Source organism: Ranitomeya imitator, chromosome 1 (assembly GCF_032444005.1).
Source record: "Ranitomeya imitator isolate aRanImi1 chromosome 1, aRanImi1.pri, whole genome shotgun sequence".
Classification (NCBI taxonomy): domain Eukaryota; kingdom Metazoa; phylum Chordata; class Amphibia; order Anura; family Dendrobatidae; genus Ranitomeya; species Ranitomeya imitator.
This window is the reverse complement of record NC_091282.1, coordinates 590,086,627-590,105,236: the sequence shown is the minus strand read 5'-3', so window position 1 is coordinate 590,105,236 and position 18,610 is coordinate 590,086,627.

Genomic DNA, 18,610 nt, shown 5'->3' with positions numbered 1-18,610 from the left:
AACGTCAAGGTAATCTCAGAACGGATGGGTACCTGAGCTTACTGCCTAGTGAGCTGACTGCCTAGTGAGCTGACTGCATAGTAAATATAGAAAAACTGACTTAATTTTGAGTGCAGCCATTAATCTATTTGCTATATGACTTTTTTGGTTATGCACCAGTTCAGATTAGATTGCTGTTCAGTCAGTTTTTCTATATTTACTATGTACTATTTTTCTGACTTGTACGCCCCGCCCTTCACCATGCTGTGATTTTAATTACATCCAAACACAGTTGTTTCTGAGCTTCCTATAAAAGCAGGCTTTACCACGTTATTAGCCATAGGTAAGTGTTCACACTAGGCAGTCAGCTCAGGTACCCATCCGTTCTGAGATTACCTTGATGATTGGTGGATGGGCTCACAACTTTTGGCCAAATCTTGTGCTAAGAATCTCATGTGTTTTTTCATATATTTCACAAGCCATTATGCTATTCCCATTTCATGTATCGCACATTTCCTTGCTCTAGCACAGATTAATTTTGAGTGCAGCCATTAATCTATTTGCTATATGACTTTTTTGGTTATGCACCAGTTCAGATTAGATTGCTGTTCAGGATCTTCGGGTTTTTTTTGTGGGGATATTTTAGATGTTTTTAATATTTTGCATCAATAAAAGTTTACCTTTTGTACATTTATACTTTATTGTGGTGTGCGGTTCTTCTTAGAGTGGCTCTTCTCTTTTTTTCTGGTTCATGTTGTTTGCCACTTCTCCGCACCCCTTATACTCTTCGATTTACTATAGTGTTGTGCGTCGACATTTGCTCCTTGTATAGTTACATTCTGGGCACCTTGTGGCCAGTATATAGATTACATGGCTCTGTATGTACATGGATTATATTTATTAATTATGGGCACTGTCACTTTAATTGTTAAATGTGCATATCCATTTATATTTATGTCTATATGCCGCACTGATCACCTTATTAACATAGTAGCATTTCGGCACTTTGCTCTATATGTAGGGATTTCTTGATATGATATTCATGTCTATTGATTAGGAGCACTGTCATTTTTATATTAATGACAATAAACTTGCACCTTCTTATACGTAATTGCACCATCTCTTTATCTTTATTATACTTTTCACTTATGCGCACCTATACAGTAATATTCTTTAATCATGGGGAACAGGGTAATCAACTCTGTGCACGGCTTCTCTTGTCTCTATACCACTAGGCATGTGCGCACGCGCTGTCTCGCTGTTCTCCGTCGCTTCCCAATGATGCTCATACACTGACACGCATAGCTTCGGCTTGCGTGTCATTGAGCGTCGGCGGGGAAGCGCCTTAGTAGGAGGCGGGGAGATGCGCGATGTGCTGTATTTGCCAGTGGGTTTTTCATTGGGCAGTCTCTCTTATTTAAACTTCACCGCCCCTCACCCTGGACACGCCCCCAGAAGAAGCAGGCGGCAAAACGCGCGTCGGGATGAGGGGACGCCACGAGCACGGGTCACAGCACGGACTCCTTGTAGGTATTAGCCTGGTTACCTATTTACTGCACAGTCAGAATTATATGGATTACGTTGTTAGGTGTATCATGGCTGTGTCTGGTACTAATAATGGGTCAAGCCTTATGGTTTATGAGTTGCACTGACTGAATTACATGTGCGTTTATTCAGGTGTACTAACAATAAGAGGTTATATTTATGATGAGGATCAATATACTCTTATATGTGTATATATTTTCCTGTACATATGAGCATGTTATGTGTCAGTATGCCCATTAGCCTATTATTTGGGTGTATTTCCATAGTGTTTTGCTCATTATGTGTTACTGAGTGGTGTCCCCTACGGCATCTTTTGCTTTTTTGATTGTTGAAATTGTTGGTTTTACTATTTATAATAAATATTGTTTTTATTGCCTACACATGGGATCGCTTCCTTGTTTCCATATGTACTCATGTGGGAATTGGTAGGTTTTTTTTAGAACATTAAACCAGTAAAATACAAGACACACAATTTTTATTTATTTATAATATTTATTTATAATATTCACAGGAGAACATTATATTTTTGCATATAATTTACGGACAGTGCCAGGAAGGAGTACAGGAAGAGTTATCCTGGGTGCACTCAACCTGGAGTCCTGTGGAATGCATGAGGACAAAAGGTCATACACTGCAAACAATTAACCAGTGTTACATAAAAATGGATTTAATCTGGTTTAATAAGCTTTATCGTGTAATATTAGTAACATAGTAACATAGTAACAGAGTTAGTAAGGCCGAAGAAAGACATTTGTCCATCCAGTTCAGCCTATATTCCATCATAATAAATCCCCAGATCTACGTCCTTCTACAGAACCTAATAATTGTATGATACAATATTGTTCTGCTCCAGGAAGACATCCAGGCCTCTCTTGAACCCCTCCACTGAGTTCGCCATCACCACCTCCTCAGGCAAGCAATTCCAGATTCTCACTGCCCTAACAGTAAAGAATCCTCTTCTATGTTGGTGGAAAAACCTTCTCTCCTCCAGACGCAAAGAATGCCCCCTTGTGCCCGTCACCTTCCTTGGTATAAACAGATCCTCAGCGAGATATTTGTATTGTCCCCTTATATACTTATACATGGTTATTAGATCGCCCCTCAGTCGTCTTTTTTCTAGACTAAATAATCCTAATTTCGCTAATCTATCTGGGTATTGTAGTTCTCCCATCCCCTTTATTAATTTTGTTGCCCTCCTTTGTACTCTCTCTAGTTCCATTATATCCTTCCTGAGCACCGGTGCCCAAAACTGGACACAGTACTCCAATATTGAGAAGCATTTAAACATAGAAATAACAGAACCCTATATGTATTTATATTTATTTACTCCTGTGGAATGTGCAGTAAGAGAGTCAGGATTATGACTCAACATTTCTTGAATGACAACATTTAGTAAAGAAATTATTCAGTTATTTTGTTTTTTTAACAGCAATAATATTAAATGACCGGTTTGTGTTTCAAAAAGCCTGTCTGTTATAAAAATCTACATTTTCTTTATTGAAATTTATCAATGTTTCAAAGTCTTCTTAAAGGCTATGTGCTCATGTTCAGGATTTCTTGCAGAAATTTTCTGAGAGAAACCTGAAATTTTCTGCAAGATATCTGCATGCGTTTTTTGCGCGTTTTTACCACGCTTTTGGTGTGCTTTTTTTGCGGAATTTTCCGGACATTTCCCAATGCATTATATAGTGGGAAATCCGCAAAGTTAATGAACATGCTGCGTTTTTTACCGCGATGCGTTTTTTTTTTCACAAAAAAATGTGCACAAAAATTGCGGAATTCATTCTAAATGATGGGATGCATAATGTATGCTTTTTTTGTGGTTTTCTAGCGAAAAAACGCGAAAAATCAGCAACGTGTGCACACATCCTTAATCTGAACTATATATTTTAAAATAACCAGACTTAAATTTGCCAGTTCAAAAATTCTGGGATGACTGCAAATGACTATTGTAGTGGGAATGTATTAATTTTACTTTTCACCATTTCAAAGCTCATCAACCTGACCTTTGCCATGTGGGAAATATTTTGGCAATAAAATTCTGGATAACTGGGCTATTTATTTTATTAAAAAAGTGACTTCATAATATAAACACGTCAGAGGAGGGTCTCTAAAAGTGTATTAACACCTTCACGACATGTCCCGTACTAGTACGGTGCATGTCATGTCTCCTCCTTTTGATGTGGGCTCCGGCGGTGAGCCCACATCAAAGTCCCGACATGTCAGCTGTTTTGTACAGCTTATATGTGCACGTAATAGCGGCAGGTGGGATCGCGATCCACCTGCCGCTATTAACCAGTTAAATGCCGCTGTCAAACGCTGACAGCGGCATTTAACTACCGCTTCCGTCCGTGCGTCACATGATTGGGGGTCAGCGATGCGTCGGCATAGTAACCAGAGGTCTCATTGAGACCTATATGGTTACTGATGCCGGCTTGCTGTGAGCGCCACCCTGTGGTCGGGGCTCATAGCAAGCCTGCAATTCAGCTACATAGGAGCGATCTGATGATCGCTCCTATGTAGCTGAGCTGATCTAGTTGTGCCAGCTTCTAGCCTCTCATGGAGGCTATTCAAGCATGGCAAAGGTTAAAAAAAGTTTAAAAAAATATGAAAAAAAATAAAAAAATACATAAAAGTTTAAATCACCCCCCCTTTCGTCCCATGCAAAATAAAACAATAAAAAAATCAAACATACACATATTTGGTCTCTCCGCCTTCAGAATTGCCCGATCAATTAAAAAAAAGCATTAACCTGATACAAACAGCGTGGCGAGAAAAAAATTTGAAATGCCAGAATTACTTTTTTTGGTCGCCACGACATTGCATTAAAATGCAATAACGGGCGATCAAAAGCCCAAGCCCAGATCCCAAAAAATTGAGACGCTACGGGTATCGGAAAATGGGGCAATTTTTTTTTTTTTTAGCAAAGTTTTGAATTTTTTTTTTGCCACTTAGATAAAAAATAACCTAGACATGTTTGGTGTCTATGAACTCGTAATAACCTGGAGAATCATAATGGCAGGTCACTTTTAGCATATAGTGAACCTAGCAAAAAAGCCAAACAAAAAACAAGTGTGGGATTGCACTTTTTTTGCAATTTCACCACACTTGGAATTTTTTTTCCCGTTTTCTAGTACAAGACATGGTAAAACTAATGGTGTCGTTCAAAAGTACAACTTGTCCCGCAAAAAAATAGGCCCTCACATGACCATATTGACGGAAAAATAAAAATAGTTATGGCTCTGGGATGGAGGGGAGTGAAAAACAAAAACGCAAAAACGAAAAAGGGCTGCGTCTTGAAGGGGTTAAGAAATCCTCAAATCTGAGAACTTGGGGAAACATAAAAAATAAAGTATGTAATGTTATCTGCACTGCTATTAATATATTTAGACATAATGTATTAGACAAATTACTTGCAACTCATTTAGCCTGAGACACTGTTAATATATTTAATTCTCCAAGCTGAGACAATCATTAAAAGCACTCTAGATAGGTAGGATTATCCTAAAAATGCAGTACCTGTCATGAGAATCCAGCCATCAATCATTAGGTTTTCAGCAATACTTTTAATGATTGTGATATTCCACCCATCTCTAGTAAGTATATGCATTTTGTATGTTTTTTTTTTTTTTTAATTTTTTTTAAATCTGTATACAGTGGGCAACAGCACACCTAAATGATCATGCAGAGGACAAAGAGGGCAATTTTAGTGTAAGATACACATTGTAACTACATAATATTAATAAAAATCTGTATATTGAGTATAATTCTTTAAGTACCCTGATTAAATTATAATTATACATAACATGGAAAAGACCACTCAAATGCATTTCTCTTTTTTTGGACTTGAATAATTTACTACAAGTGCAATCCAGTTAAATCAAACATCTTTCCTTGCGCAGGCGTGTACTATAGAGGACAGAGAATGAACTTCAATCCAATATTGCAGCCAGCATGCAGCCAGTGGGTAAGGAAAGGGTGAATCAAACACCCGAAAACCCCGCCTCTATGGCTGAAGATTGTTCCCTCCAAATTCAGGTGACAGTGTCCCTTCAAGTTGAGTACTAGGTTTATTACCTCGAACCCAAACAGTAACATGGACTTCCTGGTAACACTGGGCTTCCAGTAGGTGTTCGATACGGATGCCGTACTTTACTGTTCGGGTTTTCCCACCTCTACTCATTACATAAGAATGATCTGGATTAATCAATATTTTAACAAAGAGGCCACTTTAAAAAATAAATAAACCAGACCTCAGATAAACTACACAATATCTTGTCTCATGGAAACGTGGCAGAAAAATCTGAGAATAGTTGTGGCGCACCGCAACTCTTAGGCCGCCGTCACACATGCGAGTTTTACGGACGTAAGAGCGCAGAATCTACATCCGTAAAACTCGCAAAAAATACGGCACAATTATTCTCTATGCCCCTGCTCCTATTTGCCGTATTTTACTGATCAGTATTATACGGCTTTCTACGGCCGTACAAAATCGCAGCATGCTGCGTTTGTCACCGTACTGCGCAAGAAATACGCCAATGAAAGTCTATGGAAGCGTGAAAAATACGGATTACACACGGACAAGCAGTGTGACTTGCGAGAAATACGCAGCGCTGTTAGAGAGAAAAGCCGGTAATTCAGTGCGGTGTACAGTAAAATCACACTGACAGCTTCCAGTCCAATAGATATAATAAATGTGTACACATAGAATAGGTATATATATATATATATGTCAGTGAGACACATATATGTATATATATTAATATTTATTCCAGCGCTATACAGCTTGAAAGCCGGTAATTCAATTACCGGCTTTTTCTTTCTCCTTCATAAAACCCGACATGATTTGAGACATGGTTTACATACAGTAAACCATGTCTTCTCTCCATTTTTTTTGCAGATTCCACACTACTAATGTCAGTAGTGTGTATCTGCAAAATTTGGCCGTTCTAGCTCTTAAAATAAAGGGTTAACTGGCGGAAAAAATTGGCGTGGGCTCCCGCGCAATTTTCTCCGCCAGAGTAGTAAAGCCAGTGACTGAGGGCAGATATTAATAGCCTGGAGAGGGTCCACGGTTATTGGCCCCCCCCTGGCTAAAAATATCTGCCCCCAGCCACCCCAGAACAGGCACATCTGGAAGATGCGCCTATTCTGGCACTTGGCCACTCTCTTCCCATTCCCGTGTAGCGGTGGGATATGGGGTAATGAAGGGTTAATGCCACCTTGCTATTGTAAGGTGACATTAAGCCTAATTAATAATGGAGAGGCGTCAATTATGACACCTATCCATTATTAATCCAATTGTAGTGAAGGGTTAAATAAAACACAAACACATTCTTTAAAATTATTTTAATGAAATAAAAACAATGGTTGTTGTAGTATTTTATTCAACGCCCAATCCAGTCACTGAAGACCCTCGTTCTGTGAGTAAAGAAACATAATAAACCAACAATATACTTACCCTCCGCAGATCTGTAACGTCCAACGATGTAAATCCTTCTGAAGGGGTTAAAACATTTTGCAGCAAGGAGCTGTGCTAATGCAGGCTGCTCCTCGCTGCAAAACCCCAGGGAATGAGGCTAAAAATAGATCAATGATCTATATTTAGCATCATTTGCGGTGAGGCGCCCTCTGCTGGCTGTTCATAGATCGTGGGAAATTACCTAGAAAGCCAGGGAGCCAGGGAGCTTTCTAGGTAATTTCCCACGATCTATGAACAGCCAGCAGAGGGCGCCTCACCGCAAATGATGCTAAATATAGATCATTGATCTATTTTTAGCCTCATTCCCTGGGGTTTTGCAGCGAGGAGCAGCCTGCATTAGCACAGCTCCTTGCTGCAAAATGTTTTAACCCCTTCAGAAGGATTTACATCGTTGGACGTTACAGATCTGCGGAGGGTAAGTATATTGTTGGTTTATTATGTTTCTTTACTCACAGAACGAGGGTCTTCAGTGACTGGATTGGGCGTTGAATAAAATACTACAACAACCATTGTTTTTATTTCATTAAAATAATTTTAAAGAATGTGTTTGTGTTTTATTTAACCCTTCACTACAATTGGATTAATAATGGATAGGTGTCATAATTGACGCCTCTCCATTATTAATTAGGCTTAATGTCACCTTACAATAGCAAGGTGGCATTAACCCTTCATTACCCCATATCCCACCGCTACACGGGAATGGGAAGAGAGTGGCCAAGTGCCAGAATAGGCGCATCTTCCAGATGTGCCTGTTCTGGGGTGGCTGGGGGCAGATATTTTTAGCCAGGGGGGGGCCAATAACCGTGGACCCTCTCCAGGCTATTAATATCTGCCCTCAGTCACTGGCTTTACTACTCTGGCGGAGAAAATTGCGCGGGAGCCCACGCCAATTTTTTCCGCCAGTTAACCCTTTATTTTAAGAGCTAGAACGGCCAAATTTTGCAGATGCACACTACTGACATTAGTAGTGTGGAATCTGCAAAAAAAATAGAGAGAAGACATGGTTTACTGTATGTAAACCATGTCTCAAATCATGTCGGGTTTTATGAAGGAGAAAGAAAAAGCCGGTAATTGAATTACCGGCTTTCAAGCTGTATAGCGCTGGAATAAGTATTAATATATATACATATATGTGTCTACTGACATATATATATATATATATATATTCTTTTCTTTTTGGGACACATGGATCACTTCTATAGCGGTATGTTGGTTTTGCAAGCCTGCGAGAAAACCACGCAGTACGGATGCCATACGGATTACATACGGAGGATGCCATGCGCAAAAAACGCTGACACAGCCTGCCTACGGAGGAGCAACGGACCATTTTTTTGGGGACTTTTCAGCGTATTACGGCCGTAATATACGGACCGTATTGTTTTACGCTGTGTGTGACGCCGGCCTTACAGTACACAGAGCATAGAATTCAGTTATTATAGAAAGGCATTGATTTAAAGTGTACACCTTTGTTGCTTGACAGTTGATTACATGTATTAAAGGGAAAGATCTAACTTTGGAGAGTCTTATTTAAGAAGATTAAGACCGGTTTCACATGTCCAACATTCATGTTCTTAGTGCGGACTGCATGGAACGGCTGTGGGTCTAATGATCTAAACTCAAAAGCCTCAAATATCCTTAAGAAGCTATTGAGTTTGGATCAAGAGACCCAACATTGGTCTGTATATTGAGGTCAATATTCGGACCTCAATATCAGACGTGTGGAAACAGCATAAGAAATAACTGATGTATCATACAGAAATCGGAAGAGCAAAGTACTTGTCTGACAAAATTTAAAAGTATTTTGCAGGCTCTTGAATTTTTAACAAATGCTAGAATTATATAAAGAAATGGAGTAAAAACTTTTTGGAATTCCAACTGATTTAATACTGCCACTTTCAGTGCCTCACAGTCATGATGTCTCAAAATGTATGTGTGACCACCGCAGCATATGGTTACAATGGTGACATCAGTGGTATCTGCTGCAGACAGTAATCAGCTGTAGTAGCAGTCACATGTCAAATATAATCGATGGATACCAAAACTGGTGAGATACCCATAAAGTTATATCACAGGAGCAGAGAACGATTGGTGAAATATTGCTCAGTATGGTTTTTCATACTATTTTAAGATTAAAGAAAAATAAAGGGGCTGTACAGTCCATATCAGCTTTGTCTACAAAGGCCTCTTTTTTTCCTGATACCAAAATGTTTCAAGTATGAAATCTTTGGGAGTAAAAGTATAAAAAGGTCTAAGTTACAGGAGAGTCTTATTTTACACCTCTTCTAAACAATGTACCCTTCTTATGACACCAGTGCTCTTTTGCAGATTTTGCTTTTTTCTGCACTGCCAGTTACACTATTCCTGCTCTGCCTCTATACACCCTTCATGGCCCCTGTATACTCTCTGCTTATCCATTTCAGTGACTTCCTTCTGCAAAAATACCCCAAACATTATCATAGGGAACATAAAGTTGTTAAAATGCTAGGCGGAAAGTGAATACAGAAAGTTTCAGTCAAAAGCTGAGAGTTCACTTTAAAAAGCGCATTGACCCGCTAGTTCATTGTCACAAGCCGTCTTTAAGGTAATACATGTACAAAGGCTTGTCCTTGTGGCAGTTTAGCTTTAAGTACTTACAAATTCTGCTTTAACATCTAATGTCTAGTCACTTTTGGTGACCCAGCAGACTAAAATTTTAGCTTCTTAAGCAACCCGATTGCAGTTGCATTTAGATGCAAGCTAACATATTACTATAGACTGCAGTTGTAATGTCATGCTACAAATCTATGCGTAGCCTGTGCGTTACAAGAGATTTGTCAACAGATTTCACAATACAAACGGCATCGATTATGAAGTCCATCTTCGACCTGGTGTACTTGTGTTTAAAATCAATGTCAGGATGGCCATAGCTCTAGCTGGACTAATAAAATATTCATTTCAATATGAAGAAAGAATACTTACAAAAAATGATGCAGCCATTCTGAGAGGGTTTTTCAAAGTAAGTTCACAAACCTCATCTGGTCTTAGAAACCTACTTAAAGTGTGCAGTTTGCTTAGCGAAATCTGGTGGCATAATCTGTGAGTGGAAAATTCAATATAAATAAAAGGAGTTTCTGTATCTTGAACTTATGTTGTAATTTATAGTTTATGGAGATGGTGGACTGTTGCAGAGTACAGTGCCTTACATTGTCCTCAAAGATATTGCATACACATGAAAAAGTTGAAAAAAAAGTACAAACATATTCCTGTCTAAAATTCAAGCTTCCTTTACAAGTGCAATCATCTTTGAGGGTTCAGGGGTTTACAACAGCCTAGTTAACACTATCCTCATTATCTCCCACAACATGACATTCACATCCCCCACAACATGTAAACATTAGATGGATTTTGTAAGGTGCTTCTTAGACTTTCAGCTCTAAATAGTAGTACCAAGTGCTTATTTCTACATTCTATTGCAGTCGTGTTCATATTCTCTCCTTGCATAGTATGTGCTGAGTGTTTAATACAAATTGTAGTGATGACAATAGAATTCCTCTAGAACAGGGGTGGGAATCTTTTTTTCTGCCAAGGACCATTTGGATATTTATACCATCCTACGGGGCGTACAAACTCCACCCACAAATTGCATCCTGACTCTGGTACTGCTTTCAGGACATAATATTCCATTGCATGCCGTTCAGTAGTGAACACTGTGTGTCTGTGCTATCAGGGCAAGAAGAAATTAATGAGCCAGTGGCTCCCTGCATTAGCATTGGACTCTTCGTACAGTGTATAGTTCATTCACCTGTGCGAAGGTGTTTTTCATACAAGCAATTTGGCAGCACTTACAATCAATGTATGACACTAGTTCTCAGGAAACAAGATGACAACGCTGTACTAAAAGAACCGCACAGAAGTTATAATGCTTGAACTCACTGCCTGAATGCTTCTGTGTTTCTACAATACTTCAAAACTAGCTTTTTATTTTTTGGTAATTTTAACAGAAAAACTGCACTGCAAATCCACAGTGAATATTAAGGAGAAAACAGCTTACACGTGGAGCTAGAACTATTTAGACTATGTGCCCACGTTGCGGATTAGCCTCAGGAATTTTTAGTGCGGATTCTGCATCTCTTGGCAGAAAACACAGGTGCAGATTTGACACTTTTTTGTGCGGATTTTGTGCAGATTTGCTGCGGATTTCTTGCATTTTTTACCCCTGCGGATTTCTATAATGGAATGGGTACAAAAAAGCTGCAGATCCACATAAAAGAAGTGACATGCTACTTCTTGTAATCCGCAGCGTTTCCGCATGGAATTTTCCGCACCATCAGCACAGCTTTTTTTTCTTGTTGATTTACATTGTACTGTAAATCACTTGCAGATCTGCAGCGCTTCTGCAAGGTAAAAAATGCTGGGGATCAGCAGGAAATCTGCAACGTGTGCACATACCCTTACAGAACCTAGGATTTTAGTAATTAGCGTTCATTGAACTGATGTAAAAGAATGGTAAGAAATGATGCAGTATGTTGAATTCTCAAAGAATGATGTGTGTTACGTAGGCGCGTCCATACGATTAGTGCATTGCATGAAACAGATGTTCAGTTCATAAGGAATATATGTACAGCGTCCAAGATTACCTACATTCACCACAGACAGTATCTATGATATTGTCTAAAGGAAAAATCATTTTTACTTTTCCAGAATGGATTCCACTAAACCGTGAAAAGTTTTGTTTCTTTATTAGCTGTAACAGAGAAAGGGCCAAGGTAGCTATCAAAATATGCCACCAGTCAGCCCTCTTTACAAATAGTATTGATGTCATGCTGTGTTAAGCACAGTGCTTAAAAATAATCCGTCAAGAGGTGTTTGCTGCCTCATCTGAGAGCAGCATGATGTAGGCAAAGAGAAGCTGAATGCAACGATGTACAGTGGCTTGCGAAAGTATTCACCTGGTGAAAGTTTGGGGGTTTTGCCATCTCACAAACTGGATTTTCACGTTTTTTTTAGGGTTTGCATCAGTTCATGTAAAGAACATGCCTACAACTTTGAACATTTGGTTTTATTTTTATTACCTTTTTATTTTGAAGCAAACAATAGGACAAAATAACTAAATACCGGTACTTCAGTATGCATAACTCAATATTTTGTAGAGCTTCCTTTGGGGGCAATTAGAGCTTTGGATACATCTCTATGAGCTTTCCACATCTTGTCACAGGGATTTTTGCCCATTCCTCAAGGTAAAACTGCTCCGGCTCCTTCAAGTTAGACAGTTTCCTCTGGTGAACAGCAATCTTCAAGTCTGACCACATATTCTCAATTGTATTTAGGTGTGGGCTTTGACTAGGCCACTCCAAAACATTTACACATTTCCCCTAAAACCAATTGAGTGTTGCTTTAGCAGTATGCTTTGGGTTATTGTCTTGTTGGAAGGTGAACCTCCATCCCAGTCTCAAATCACTAACAGACTGAAACAGGTTGCACTCTAGAATAATCCTACATTTCATACCATCCATCTTCCCCTTGATTCTGACCATTTCTCTGTCCCTGCTGCTGATAAACATCCTCACAGCAGGATTCTGCCACCATCATGTCTCACTGAGGGGATGGTGTTCTTGGGGTGATGAACTGTGTTGGCTTGGTGCCAGACATAGCGTTTACCATGGTGGTCAAAAAGTTCAATTTTGGTCTCATCATACTACAGCACCTTTCTCCATACATTTGGAGTGTTTCCCACATGTCTTTTGCACACTCTGCAAACTCAAAATGAGCTTTACAATTTTTGTAAGTAAAGGCTTCTTTCTGCCGACTCTTTCATAAAGGCCGCCTCCATGGAGTGTATGGCTTATTGTGGTCATATGAACAAATATTCCAGTCTCTGCTTGGGAACTCTGCAGCTCCTTCAGGGTTACCTTTCGGTGTCTGTGCTGCTTTTCTGATTAAGTAAATAACAAAAGACTGACTAAGATATCCAAGCTAGTGTGAATAGGTGCAAACTTAGGAGCAGCTACCTCCATACACAATGTACAAAAATGTTGCACTGTATCGTGCTAAAGCAAGTCAATGTGAAAACATATGGAATATGAATAGCTATACGGCTTCTGAAAACTAGAAAAAATGAGACGCTTTGCCATGCCTGCCCATCAACATCAACCATCTCTGATTAATGTCCGCCTTGCCAGGGCTGAGAGTATTAGTGGGCAGTCCTCTCTAGATACATTTGTTCTGGTAACATGTTCTTTCCATTTGATGATAACGGATTTGATGGTGATCCGGAGGATCATCAGAGATTTCAATATTATTTTTAAACTCAACCCTGACTTGTACTTCACAACAACGGTTTCCCTGACTTGTTTGGAGATCTCCTTGGTCTTCATGGTGTTTGGTTAATGGTGCCTTTTGCTTAATGGTGTTGCAGATTATGACAGATTATGTGACACCTAGATTGCGCAGAGGTGTACTTCCTTTCACTAAGCATGTGACTTATGAAGGTAATTACTTGCACCAGAGATTTTAAGGGCTTCATAGCGAAAGGGGTGAATAAATTTAAACATGCCAATTTTTATTTATTTATTTTATAAATAATATTTAAACACATTGCGATGTAACAAAATAGGTGAAAAGACAATGGGGTGAACACTTTCGCAAGCCACTGTATCACTTAGATTACTATGTGCATCAGTTCTGACACAATCAGTTTTTAGATTTAAAATGATGCAGAGCTGAGAAAACTGCCACACACCAGGCTCTGCGTGTATTAAGTCCATAGACTAGTCCGGCAATGTTAATCTCTAAAGGTACCGTCACATTTAGCGATGCTGCAGCGATCTAGACAACGATGTCGATCGCTGCAGCGTCGCTGTGTGGTCGCTGGAGAGCTGTCACACAGACAGCTCTCCAGCGACCAACTATGCGAAGTCCCCTGGTAACCAGGGTAAACATCGGGTTACTAAGTGCAGGGCCGCGCTTAGTAACCCGATGTTTACCCTGGTTACCAGTGCTAATGTAAAAAACAAACAAACACTACATACTTACATTCCGGTGTCTGTCCCCTGGTGCTGTGCTTTCCTGCACTGACTGTGAACGCTGGCCGTAAAGCACAGCGGTGACGTCACCGCTGTAATCTGCTTTACGGCTGGCCGGCGCTGACAGTGCAGGGAAGCAGAACGCCGAGGGACGCGACAGACACCGGAATGTAAGTATGTAGTGTTTGGGTTTTTTTACATTTATGTTGTGAATTCTGCTTTTGGGCTCCCTCCGGTGGTTGTAGATGGTAATGCAGTTGGGCCTGGACTGCAGGATTGGACAGGTGTATCTGCTAATTGCAAAGCTGACTGGGGTATTTAGCTTTGCAGGACTCATTAGTCCCTGCCAGTTGTCAATGTTCTATTGCCAGTAATGGTTCTCTGCCTGGCCTCTCCTGCCTGCTGCCATTTCAGCTAAAGATAAGTGTCTGATTCTTTATCTTAGGCTCACAGGCTGTGTGTCTATTTTTTCGTGCTGTTCATAGTTTCTATTTTGTTCCAGCTTTGACTGTCCTGTTGTTTTCTCAGTCTGGTTGGATTAGCTGGAGATGCAGATATACTCTCCACACCTTTAGTTAGGTGGTGGAGTTTTTGTATTTTTCTGCTGTGGATATTTTGTAGATTTTGTGCTGACGGCTCAGTATCCTGTACTATACTTCCCTATCTAGGCAGAAGTGGACTCCTTTGCTAAATCTGTTTTCCGCCTGCGTGTGTCTTTTCCTCTCCTACTCACCGTCATTATTTGTGGGGGGCTGCCTATACTTTGGGGGTCTACTCTGAGGCAGTCAGTTTTCCTATTTTCCATCTTTAGGGATAATTAGTCCTCCGGCTGTGTCAAGGTGTTTAAGTCTGGATAGGTACACCCCACGGCTACATCTAGTGTCTGTGATAAGTTCAGGATTAGCGGTCTGTATAGTTACCACTACTCCAGCGAAGGTTTTTTCATGTTGTTCCAAGGCCGCCTGATCATAACACATTTACACTGGTAACCAGGGTAAACATCGGGTTACTAAGCGCGGCCCTGCGCTTAGTTACCCGATGTTTACCCTGGTTACCAGTGAAGACATCGCTGAATCGGCGTCACACACGCCGATTCAGCGATGTCTGCGGGAGATCCAGCGACGAAATAAAGTTCTGGACTTTCTGCTCCGACCAACGATGTCACAGCAGGATCCAGATCGCTGCTGCGTGTCAAACACAACGATATCGCTATCCAGGACGCTGCAATGTCACGGATCGCTAGCGATATCGTTGTGAAGTTGGTCAATGTGAAGGTACTTTTAGTGGTAAAGGCTTCACAGTTAGTAAACAACACATCCCTGAATTCTCTGTTTCAAACTATCTCCTGTTGTCCTCAGATTAAACAGCAAAAATCTGCTGATAGATTCTCTTTAAAATGGGACCACAGATATCTTTACAATGGAACACCTTTAGAAATACTAGTACAATTTATATAATAATTTACGAACACATCTAAAAAGACATTTTTTTAAAAGTGGACATTCAAATTTGAGAATTCTTAAGGAAAAAAAAAATAAAAGCAAACCTGTCACCAGGTTTTGCCGATTTAAGATATGGCAACCACCTTTCAGGGCTTATCTACAGCATTCTATAATGCTGTAGATAAGCCCCTGATCCGTTTATTATACTAACCTGGAGGGGGATCCGGTCTGATAGATGTCGCAGGTTCGGGTGTGGCGCCTCCCATTTTCTTGTGATCACTGCTCTCCTGCTTGCTTCATGGCCCCCTGGCATCATGCTCCTGCGCAGGCAAACTTATCTGCCCTGTTGAGGGCAGACTACAGTACTGCAGTGCGTAGGCACCGGGAAAGGTCAGAGAGACCCAGCGCCTGCGCAATGCAGTACTTTAGGACAGATAAGTACGCCTGCACAGAAGCACGATGCCAGGGACCTGTGAAACAAGCAGGAGGGCGACATCGCAAAAAGATGGGAGGCGCGGGACTCAGACCTGTGAAACCCATCGGACCAGACCGCTCCACAGGCGAGTGTAATAAAACTTATTTTTCTTATCTTTCAGGTTGGATCGGGGCTTATCTACAGAATCCTGTAGATAAGCCATGAAATGGGGTGGCCATAACTCGTATCAGCCAAACCTGGTGACAGGTTCCCTTTAACCCCTTTCTGACATATCCCATACATTTGCATCAAATCCCAGCTCTATAACTTTGACTAGGGCTCAGGAACTGATGCAACTTTGCAGTCAGATGCTAGTAGTAATATTCAGCCATCATCTGCCTCTAACAGCCATGGGTGGAGAAGAGCTCCACCCATGGCTGTTATTCTGTTAGATGCTGCTGTCAATCTGGGATGGCTTGCTGTTCTAACTGTAGATCAGTGTGATCATGGGATACCGGTAGCTTGCCATGCCTGCTGAAGATCCTGTGCTTGTCATGATGCTACTCATGTGAAAGCCAGCCCGTGGCTGGTGTTCATAGGAGACCGTGATTTTCCTGCTAAGGGGACTAAAAAACAATATAATTGAAAGTTAAAAAAGTGTTTTTAAAAAATCTGAAAGCTTGAATTACCCCCCTTTTTTCTCCCATAAAAAACACACATAAGTGGTATAACTATGTTCTAAAAAATGAAAATCTATCAAAAAATACAATTTATCTGATTGGTAAACATCTTAATTAGAAAAAAAAAAGAAAAATACCAAAAAAAAAATCAGTTTTCCGGCCACCGCAACAGCGCACAAAATATGCAAGAATAGGAGATAAAAACATTGTATGTACTCCAAAATGACATCAATAAAAACTCTAGCTTAGGACACAAAAACAAGCTCCATCTACCAAAACCTGATTTTGGAAAATAAAGATACAAGCTAAAAATTTTTTCACAAATTTTCAAATTTTTGAAAACATGCCTGGTTATTTTTACCATATAGTGAATGGTGTAAATAAGAACCCCCCAAAAACAATTGCTGGATACAACTTTTTCGCTATTTTACAGCACTTGGATTTTTTCCTCCACTTTCCAGTACATTCCATGATAAAATTGATGGTGTCATTCTAAAGTACAACTCGTCCTGCAATAAAACAAGCTCCCCCATGCTGATAGCAAAGGAAAAGTAAAAAGTTATGGCTCTTGGAAAAAGGGGAGGAAAAAAATAAAGTTGCCAAAATTAAATATTGCCCAATTGGAAATTGAAGGGAATCTGTCAGCAGGATTTCACCCCCTAAAACTATATTTGCATGTAGCTCTTTCAAAAATAAGTTCAGTGATACATCTTTTTACATGGCCAGTCTGCTCCTGTTACTGAGAAATCTGCATATGAAGTGATATGCACTACCTAGGATAATACGATTAATCCCCAATCCCCACAGTTTTAAGCGTGCCCTAAAAACTCATTTGTTCAGACTGGCCTACCGCCTCAATGCATTAACCTAACGATCCCTGTGTGGCCTATATTAAAAAAAAAAAAAAAAAAATTAATTAACTGGTTCATGCAGCTTTACATGAACACCCAAGCCTTACACTATGGCTGGTCCGAATAACTATAGCAATTGTTACCATCCACCTCTCGTGTCTCCCCTTTTCCTCATAGTTTGTAAGCTTACGAGCAGGGCCCTCACTCCTCTTGGTATCTGTTTTGAACTGTATTTCTGTTATGCTGTAATGTCTATTGTATGTACAAGTCCCCTCTATAATTTGTAAAGCGCTGCGGAATATGTTGGCGCTATATAAATAAAAATTATTATTATTATTATTATTATTATTATATGCAAATGATCTGTAGAGCTGAAGCCTCTTTCAAACCAGCACTATGAACCACCCAGCGAAGTATCCTCCTACTTGACTGAAAGCCTTTATGCTGTGTGACATCAAGCAAAGGAGCTTTCAGTCAAGCAGGAGCAGGCAGCACTGGCCAGGAGATAGAGCTGGAGTAACAGAGGCTTCAGAGCTACAGCTCATTTGAACATCAATTCAAATGCTTATTTCTCAGTAATGGAGGAATGAAATGGCCATGTAAAGGTAATGCTGGCCTTGTCTTTGAAAAAGCGACATACTCATATAAACAATTTGCTGACAGATTAACCCCTCTGTGACCTTAGACGTACTATCCCGTCGAGGTGCCCTGGGCTTATCTGACCCTGGACGGGATAGTACGTCATAGCGATCGGCAGCGCTCACGGGGGGAGCGCCGCCGATCGCGGCCGGGTGTCAGCTGCTTATCGCAGCTGACATCCGGCACTATGTGCCAGGAGCGGTCACGGACCGCCCCCGGCACATTAACCCCCGACACACCGCGATCAAAGATGATCGCGATGTGCCGGCGGTACAGGGAAGCACCGCGCAGGGAGGGGGCTCCCTGCGTGCTTCCCTGAGCCCCCCGCAGCAACGCGATGTGATCGCGTTGCTGCGAGGGTCTTACCTCCTTCCTTCCCTGCTCCAGGCCTGGGTCCAAGATGGCCGCGGATCCGGGTCCTGCAGGGAGGGAGGTGGCTTCACAGAGCCTGCTCAGAGCAGGCACTGTGAAGCCTGCAGTGCTGCATGTCAGATCAGTGATCTGACAGAGTGCTGTGCAAACTGTCAGATAATTGATCTGTGATGTCCCCCCCTGGGACAAAGTAAAAAAGTAAAA